The sequence below is a fragment of the Hyla sarda genome, chromosome 7, assembly GCF_029499605.1.
Source record: "Hyla sarda isolate aHylSar1 chromosome 7, aHylSar1.hap1, whole genome shotgun sequence".
Lineage (NCBI taxonomy): Eukaryota > Metazoa > Chordata > Amphibia > Anura > Hylidae > Hyla > Hyla sarda.
The window spans coordinates 185108144-185117981 of NC_079195.1; the positions used below are offsets into that span (position 1 = coordinate 185108144).

Below are 9838 nucleotides of genomic sequence, written 5' to 3' on the forward strand. Positions count from 1 at the left end.
CACTGCATACTGCCACGGTGTGTCTGGGTCCTCTGTCTCGCCTCCCTCGTAATAACCCTCCAGCTCCTCTGGCTGCTCCTGCTCCTCCCCTCCTGTCCAATGACCAGAAACACCGGCCATCTCATCCACCGTAAACTGTGCTCCGCTCTGCCCCTCATCATCCTCCTCGAGTTCATCCCCCACAGGACTCATGTAGCCTTCTGATGTAGGCGCAACATCTCCATTGCCATGACCAACCATGTTTTCAATCATTTTTTGGAGTAAATGTAGGAGTGGAATTACGTCGTTCATGGCGTAATTCGAGTGACTAACAAAAAATGTGGCTTCCTCAAAGGGCCTCAGCAAACGGCAGGTGTCACGTATGAGCTGCCACTCGTTCACATTGAAGTTACACAGGGGAGTACTCCTATCTGCTTGTATCATCAAAAAATCCGTGATGGCTTTTTTTTGTCCGTATAGTCTGTCCAACATATGGAGGGTGGAATTCCAACGTGTGGCAACGTCACAAATGAGACTATGTTGTGGGATACCGTTCTGACGCTGCAGCTCAAGCAAAGTGTGCTTGGCGGTGAACGAGTGGCTGAAGTGCATGCACAGTTTCCTTGCCATTGTCAGGACGTCTTGCAAATGGGGTGAAGACTTGATGAACTTCTTGACAACCAGATTCAACACGTGTGCCATGCAGGGCGAATGGTTCACACTTCCTTGTCGCAGCACGGCCACAATGTTCTTCCCATTGTCGGTCACCATGGTTCCCATTTCCAGATTTCGTGGAGTAAGCCATACTCGGATTTCTTCCCTAATGAACTTCAGCAGTTCCTCCCCTGTGTGACTCCGTTCGCCAAGGCAAACCATGTGAAGGACGGCTTGACACCGCTGTGCCCTACACACGTGGTACGATGAAGGGCCACCGAGATTTGTATGTGCAGTGGAGGCCGAGGACACGGGGGAGGAGGAGGAGGCGCACACTGTAAAAGGACCAACTGCCTGGGAGCGAGAGCGTGGAGGAGGAAGCGGTGTGACCTGTCCAAGTTGCTGCTGTGGCTGTGCAGGAACAACATTTACCCAGTGGGCCGTAAAAGGCATGTATTGTCCCTGCCCGTAGTTACAGCTCCACACATCGGCGCTGCCGTGCACTTTTGAACACACCGACAGTCTCAAGGACTGGCTCACCTTCTCTTGTACAAACTTATGCAGGGCTGGTACTGCTTTCTTCGCAAAGAAATGACGGCTTGGGACTCTCCAACTCGGCTCGGCACAAGCCATCAATTCCCTGAAAGCTGCAGAGTCCACCAGTTGGAAAGGGAGGGACTGCAACACCAGCAACTTGGACAGGAGCACATTCAACTTCTGCACCGTTGGATGAGTGGGCGCATACTTTTGTCTCTTGGACATGGCTTCGCCGATTGATTGTTGGCGGAATGGCTGACTACGAGCGGAGGAAGCAGGAGCGCAAGAAGGAGGGTTTGACACAATGCTCCCTTCGGCTGAGGTGGTGGAGCCTTGGCTGGATGACGGAGGGAGCGGATGGCCACTGGGTGATGCGGCAGGCTGGACCACTACCTCGGAGCCACGGTTATCCCAGGCCGCTTTATGGTGGCAAATCATGTGTTGCCGTGGTGCCGAGATTGGGACCCTGGCCACGCTTCACTTTCTGCCCACAGATTTTGCATGTGACTACGCTAAGATCCTCCGGATTCTTTATGAAGAACAACCACACCGCAGAGTCTCCTCACATTCTTGGCTGCCGATTAGATGCTGACTGTCCTCTATTACATCGTTCTCGCTAAATAGTGGAGCTGAACCCAAAGCATGAGATACTTCTTTGGGAGAGGGAACATCATAGGACAAAGGCAATGGGATTAGAGGGATTGCTCCCGGGCCATGTAGGGTTGCCACCTTTCCCTCAGAAAAATACCGGTCGTGGGTGTGGCTATGTGGGGGTGGAGCTAAAAAGGGGAGGGGCCGATTGCACAGAGGACGAGGGATCAGGGGATGGGGGATGGGAGGGGGGTAAAGAAATGGCATGGGGGACTGAAGGGGGGTAAAGAAATGGCATGGGGGATGGGATGGATACAATATATATGCTGGGGGAACTTTCCTATATCGCACAAAAAAATTACATTTAGAGAATAAAACTTACAATTGTAAATAACATTTATTTAACAGGCAATGAATTTAAGGGGATACCCAGCAAATACAAATATAATATAAATACATTTGACAACCTCACCAAATAGTGCAAATGCAAACATTGTAACAGCTCCTTTGTATACGCACTACCAACAACAACAAAATAGGATGAAAAAATCATCAAAACCAAATTGATACCGATAAAGCCCTCATATAGCTCTGTAGGTGGAAAACGGAAAATGTTGTACTGAATAAAACCACTATACACAGACCAGTATACTATAAAGAATCTATACACAATATAAGTGATTATATACAGGACCATATGGCGGTAGATAACAGCTGTACACAGGATGTGTATACCATATAAGTGATTATATACAGGACCATATGGTGGTAGATGTCAGCTGTACACAGGATGTATATACCATATAAGTGATTATATACAGGACCATATGGCAGTAGATAACAGCTGTACACAGGATGCGTATACCATATAAGCGATTGCAGTTACATTTTGGGACTCACAATTACGTCTTTTCTGATCAGCGGTGTCCTCTTTCCTTTTCTTCTCCGTCCGGATAAGACCGCCATGTGGATCTCTTAACATCTGCAGGAAAAACATGTCAGACTCTGCATATATTCAGTGCCCTCCCCTCCTCTACACAATCTTCCCATCTATAGGCCCACAAACTGTAATAATGCCCTCCTTGGGAAGGTAGGTAGGCAGCCAGGTAAGTAGGTAACCAGGTAGGTAGATCAGGAAGCCGGATATGTAGGTAGGTGACAAGCCAGGTAGGTAGGGGGCTAGCTAGGTAGTTAGGCAGCCATGTATGAAGGCCAGGTACATAGTTAGATAGCCTGGTATGTAGGTAAGTAGTTAGGCATCCAGGTATAAGTTAGGTAGCCCCCCCCAATAAGTATAGGCAGTTACACCCCCTCCCCCGTTCCCTATAGGCAAAGTCACCCCCTCTCTTCCCCATAGGTATAGGCAGAGTCACCCCTCTCTTCCCCATAGGTATAGGCAGAGTCACCCCCTTTCTTCCCCACAGGTATAGGCAGAGTCACCCCCTCTCTTCCCCATAGGTATAGGCAGAGTCACCCCCTCTCTTCCCCGTAGGTATAGGCAGTTACCTCCCCCCTCTCTCTTCCCCATAGGTATAGGCAGTTACCCCCCCCTCTCTCTTCCCCATAGGTATAGGCAGTTACCCCCCCTCTCTCTTCCCCATAGGTATAGGCAGTTGCCCCCCCCCTCTTGTCCCCATAGGTATAGGCAGTTACCTCCCCTCTCTTCCCCATAGGTATAGGCAGTTACCTCCCCCCCTCTTAACCATAGGTATAGGCAGTTACCCCCCCTCTCTCTTCCCCATAGGTATAGGCAGTTACCCCCCTCTCTCTTCCCTATAGGTATAGGCAGTTACCCCTCTCTCTCTTCCCCATAGGTATAGACAGTTACCCCCCTCTCTCTTCCCCATAGGAATAGGCAGTTACCCCCCCTCTCTCTTCCCCATAGGTATAGGCAGTTACCCCCCTCTCTCTTCCCCATAGGTATAGGCAGTTACCCCCCCCCCTCTCTCTTCCCCATAGGTATAGGCAGTTACCCCCCCCCTCTCTCTTCCCCATAGGTATAGGCAGTTACCCCCCCCCTCTCTCTTCCCCATAGGTATAGGCAGTTACCCCCCCTCTCTCTTCCCCATAGGTATAGGCAGTTACCCCCCCCCTCTCTCTTCCCCATAGGTAAAGGCAGTTACCCCCCCTCTCTTCCCCATACTTATAGGCAGTTACCCCCCCTCTCTCTTCCCCAAAGGTATAGGCAGTTACCCCCCCCCTCTCTCTTCCCCATAGGTTTAGGCAGTTATCCCCCCCTCTCTTCCCCATAGGTATAGGCAGTTACCCCCCCCTCTCTCTTCCCCATAGGTATAGGCAGTTACCCCCCCTCTCTCTTCCCCATAGGTATAGGCAGTTACCCCCCCTCTCTCTTCCCCATAGGTATAGGCAGGTACCCCCCCTCTCTCTTCCCCATAGGTATAGGCAGTTCCCCCCACCCCCTCTCTCTTCCCCATAGGTATAGGCAGTTACCCCCCCTCTCTCTTCCCCATAGGTATAGGCAGGTACCCCCCCTCTCTCTTCCCCATAGGTATAGGCAGTTACCCCCACCCCCTCTCTCTTCCCCATAGGTATAGGCAGTTACCCCCCCTCTCTCTCTTCCCGATAGGTATAGGCAGTTACCCCCCCCCTCTCTCTTCCCCATAGGTATAGGCAGTTACCCCCCTCTCTCTTCCCCATAGGTATAGGCAGTTACCCCCCCCCTCCTCTCTCTTCCCCATAGGTATAGTAAGTTACCCCCCTCCCCCCCCACTCTTCCCCATGGAATTGGGGTGGGGGGGGATTGCCACAGGGGAATTGGGGTGGAATTCAGAGACACACACACTGGCCGACAGACACACAAACACTGACTGACAGACAGACACACAAACACTGACACACACATAGTAACGGACACACACAGACACACTTACCTACTACCGAAGCACCTCTCCAGTCTCCTCTCAGTCTCGGGCCGGCGAGTGACGTGACGTCCTGCGCGGGTCTGCGGCGTGACGTCACTTCCGCAACGTCCCTTCGCAGATCCGGCCGCACAGCATTGCACAGTGCCAGGTAAGGTTTTAGACTGGGACAGCCTCAGAGTCAGACAGGGTGCTGTGCTGAGCGGCATGGTGCTGGTGTGCGGCCCGCACCCCCGCTCAGTGGCGCCTCTTTTTTAGGTTAGTGTGTGATGACAGTGAATGAAAAATACCGGCCATTGCATGGCCGGTATTTTTCATCCAAACTTACCAGCACAGCCCGGAATCTGAACGAAAATACTGGCTGTGCCGGTAAAATACCGGTAGGGTGGCAACCCTAGGGCCATGCCAACTGAGGGTTGTATCTGAGGAACCCACCGACTCTTGACTGGGGTTGTCAGATGTCGCTTGTGATGATGGGGATGAGTGTGTGCAAACCAATTGACGAGGAGAGATCGCTGGGTGTTAACGGGAGCTCAGGCCTATTGCTGCGACTCCTGCTGCCACTCGCCCCAAGTCTGCTGCCAACTCTGCCTGACGTATGTAGGCCTCTGCCCCTTCTCTGTGAACGTCCTGGCACTTCCCTGCCTGACATACTTAGTGCGTTTATGAGGGTATAGAACAGCAGCAGGCGATTACTTACGGCTGTCCTTTCAAAGTATATAGGCCCTAGACAGAATAACAGTTACTAAATAGTACACTCCTTTGTTGTATATATGCCCTTTGCAATGATGAGCGCACTGTTAAGCGTATTTATACGCAGAAAAAAACTCTTTTTTTGTTGTATACACCAGCCAGTGTATACTAATGTGTGGAATAGCACTGAATTTAGCACAGAGACAGAAATACAGGTACTAAATAGTACACTACTTTTTTTACACAGGAAAACCTTTTTTTTCTTTAATAAACAGGCAGGTGTATAACGTGTGGTATAAAACAGAAATACAGGTACTAAATAGTATGCTATTTGCTTGTATGTAGGCCCTTTGCAATGATAAGGCCACTGTTAAGCGCATTTTTACACAGGAAAACCTTTTTTTTTTCTTTAATACACCGGCAGGTATATAACATGTGGTATAACACTTAATTTAGCACAGAGACAGAAAAAAAGGTAGTATATGGTACACTATTTGCTTGTATTTAGGCACTTTGCAATGATAAGGCCACTGTTAAGCGTATTTGTACTCAGGAAAAAAAAATATTCTTTAATACACCGGCAGGTGTATAACGTGTGGTATAACACTGAATTTAGCACAGAGACAGAGTAACAGGTGAAAAATAGTAAAAAGGCACTAATGTCCACACTAATATGACTTTTTTCTGAACAGCAGCAGGACCCAACAGTGCAGCACCACCAAAAAAAAAAAAAAAAAACAGGGATTAAACTCTAAATTGCACTCTGTCACACAATTCTAGGGATTAAACCCTAAATTGCACTCTGTCACACAATTCTAGGGATTAAACCCTAAATAGCACTCTGTCACACAATTCTGAGCAGCAGAAGATTTGTGGAGGAAAAAAAAAAACTCAATAGAGCTGAAAAATGAGGAGATGAGATGCTTCAGAAAGTTCAGGCAGCTTGGAGTTCTGTATGAGGCAGCTGACAGCTATCTGCCCCTCTCTGCTGCAATGCTCAATAACGGGAATAGGAGGTTTAGCAATCAATGATCCTTCTCAGTGAGAACAGCAAAGCACTCTGCACTCCTGTCTTTCCCTAATGCTGATGTGACTAGCAGTTGCAGTGTAACGCTGTGGTATGAGCTATTCACACACACGCAGTCCCGTCCTCTCCATCTGAGTGCATAGATGAAATGAAGAGAGGCAAGATGGCCGCCGATTATATAGGGGCTGTGACATCACAGGGGTCAGTGAACACTGATAGGCTGCATCTCACATGTGATTCTGGGTCAGCCCACCTACCTTCATTCCCGCCGCTGTTTCCCGCCCTCCCATAATCCCCTGCCCCATGTACTCACATGTTGATCCGCCATCTTAGCTCTACAATAGCCTGGAACGCTGTAAAAATGGAGTTTAATGAAGCGATTCGTGCGATAGAATCGTGGCGATATTCGTATTCGTTGCGAATCGAATTTTTCATGAAATTCGTAAAGAATTCGGGTTCGTCAAGTTCGATTCGCTCATCTCTAGTTAAAGCGTGCACTCAGGTCCCCGTCCCCGGACCGGAGCGTCCACCCCCTCAGCCTTCTGCCCCGGGATCATTGGTCTAGTTCCCACCAGACCAATGAAAGCCTTCAGGAGGTGAAAAAATTTTAAAGACACCCTCACATGTAGTTCCTTTGATTCTAAAAAGAAAAAAGGGACAGACTGGCTTACAGATATAGGTCCGAGCAGGGGTCAAGTCCTGGAAAAAAAAAAGCATGGGAACTCTTCCACATAATGGTTGGTCCTACAGTACACTTGGTAATGGGACCAGTGTCCTTGCTGTGGAAAAAGTGGTGGAACTCAGTTCCCACGCATTCCTGCAGGACTTAAGCCCTGGGTCCGAGAGGGAGTTCTAAATGCGGTACGTGTTCCTGGTGTTCACATTTACTGCCTGGTAAAGCTTTTTGTATCGGAGGTTGTAGAATAATTGTTAAAGCGTGCGCTCCGGTCCCCGCCCCCTCGGCCTTCTGCCACACTGACCGGGAGCCCGGGTTCCCTTGTGTCGGGGACGCGGCTGCCGTGACGGCTTGTCCCCGTTCACGCGCTGCATCCCAGCTCCATCCTGCGCCATCCTTCTCTGCCTCCCGGCGCGCGCTACCTTCTCTAGGGCGCGCACGCGCCGCCTTCAGTAAATTTAAAGGGCCAGCGCACCGGTAATTGGTGCGCTGGTTCCTCACTTCCCCTGCCTTCCCTATCAAAGGCACCTGCCCCTTCCTGCTCTTGCCAGATCTTTGTGCCCTAGTGCCTCTGAGAAAGCGTTCCTATTGTGTGTATTGCCTTGCCTGTTGCCGAACCCGTTGCTACTGCCTACTCGCCTGTGAACCCTTGCCGCCTGCCCTGACCTCTGCTACGTCCGACTACACTCCTGCCTGCTCCCTGTGTACCACGCCATATCAGCTGCCTGAGAGGTTGAGTTGCTACTGGAGGATACGACCTGGTGGTTACCGCCGCAGCAAGACCATCCCGCCTTGTGGCGGGCTCTGGTGAAAACCAGTAACCACTTAGAACCGGTCCTCTGGTACAACCCGCACCATTGCCTCTCTGGTCCAGAGGATCCACTACCAGTCCTGCCGGTACGTGACAATAATATTACATGACCTTATAACTTGCCGCACCCCATGGGTTGTATTTGCGATTACCTGTAAATGTATTTACACTTCTATATAGGAAGCACGAAAAGACCCATGAACATCAGGTTTCATGAACATATTTACTTCATCCGTTTTAAAAAAGGTGCTCCCCGTTTCATAAGTCACAACGGTGATCCCAGAAGTCTAGTCTTTCACGGCTTAGAAAGGGTTAACACTAAAGAAGGTCAAGATAGACAAAGAACCCTGTTACAAGCTGAAGCACACTGGATATTACGAACCAACGCGCAAGGAAATTTAGGTCTAAATGACAGACTTGACTATAGTGTATTCCTGTGAAGTATTTTTTTCTACAGATTATTGCTTTTAATATGTCACTGCACTTTTCTTTTAATCTGTAAGCTTACCTTTGTTTGACGTCACACCTGTAGAGTTTATAGGTATGCGTCATGCATGAAGGAGGCAGGGTCTGATGAAGCGTGCTTTGCGCACGCGCAAAAGCTGTCACACAATCTGCTGATCGAGGTTTGGCGTCCGGCCGCACTTGATGTTCACTTCTGCACTTTAAAATAAAAGAAGAATATCCTTCAACTATTTCGGTGAGTGCTGCCATCTTCTTCTTCCATGGAATATATATATATATATATATATATATATATGTAGCAGTCTACAGGGTGGGCCATTTATATGGATACACCTTAATAAAAGGGGAATGGTTGGTCCATGAATTATTATTAATAACATCACCCCAAGTTCTCTTAATAATTATACAGGGTGGGCCATTTATATTGATACACCTTAATAAAATGGGAATGGTTGGTGATATTAACTTCCTGTTTGTGCCACATTAGTATATGTGAGGGGGGAAACTTTTCAAGATGGGTGGTGACCAAGATGGGTGGTGACACAGGCTTCCAGTATCCGTAGATTCAGGTGCTGCAGAATGGGCAAAACAAAAATTGGAACCGGACCCTCAGTTTACGCAGAAGATTTTGTTCAGTGATGAGGCAAACTTTTATGTGAATGGTGAAGTTAACAAACAAAACCACCGCTATTGGTCTGACGCTAACCCACATTGGATAGACCCCTCCAAGACTGTTGGAACACAAAAATTGATGGTATGGTGTGGTATATGGGGTACAAAGATAGTGGGGCCATTCTTCATCAATGGAAACCTCAAGGCCGCTGGATATGCAAAATTGCTACATGATGATGTGTTTCCCTCTTTATGCACTGAAGCTGGCACGTTCCCTAAGTTTTTCCAGCAAGATGGTGCACCACCACATTATGGGTGTCAGGTCCGAGCATTCCTAGATGAACAGTTTCCTGGAAAGTGGATTGGTCATTGTGGACCAGTTGAATGGCCCCAAGGTCTCCCGATCTGACCCCCTTAGACATTTATCTTTGGGGTCATCTGAAGACAATTGTCTATGCTGTGAAGATACGAGATGTGCAGCACCTGAAACTACGGATACTGGAAGCCTGTGCTAGCATTTCTCCTGCGGTGTTGCTATCAGTGTGTGAAGAGTGGGAGAAGAGGGTTGTATTGACAATCCAACACAATGGGCAGCACATTGAACACATTTTATAAGTGGTCAGAAACTTGTAAAAAACTCATGAAAGAATAAAGTTACATTAAACCAAGCACATCATTGTTTTTCTTGTGAAATTCCCAATAAGTTTGATGTGTCACATGACCCTCCTCCTATTGAAAAAACAAAAGTTGGATTCAAAATGGCCAACTTCAAAATGGCCAGCATGGTCACCACTAGAGATTAGCGAACTTTTCAAAAATTTGATTGGTTAGTGAAATAATACTGTTATTCAGATTAACATGCAGATTACCGACATCGCTTTTAGAATCACTGCCGCACAGCAGCACAATTACAG

The 9838-nt window shown here is 48.4% G+C and overlaps 1 protein-coding gene across 1 annotated transcript in view; it reads right to left on the reverse strand.

The window, feature by feature from the left end:
• LOC130282872 (oocyte zinc finger protein XlCOF6-like) overlaps window positions 1–8505 on the reverse strand; it is a 114609-nt gene extending 106104 nt beyond the window's left edge. The window contains exon 1 of the mRNA XM_056531754.1: window positions 8356–8505. The gene's annotated coding sequence lies outside the window, so the exon portion shown is untranslated. The remainder of the gene's footprint in view (window positions 1–8355) is intronic.
• Between the last annotated feature and the right edge of the window lie 1333 nt (window positions 8506–9838).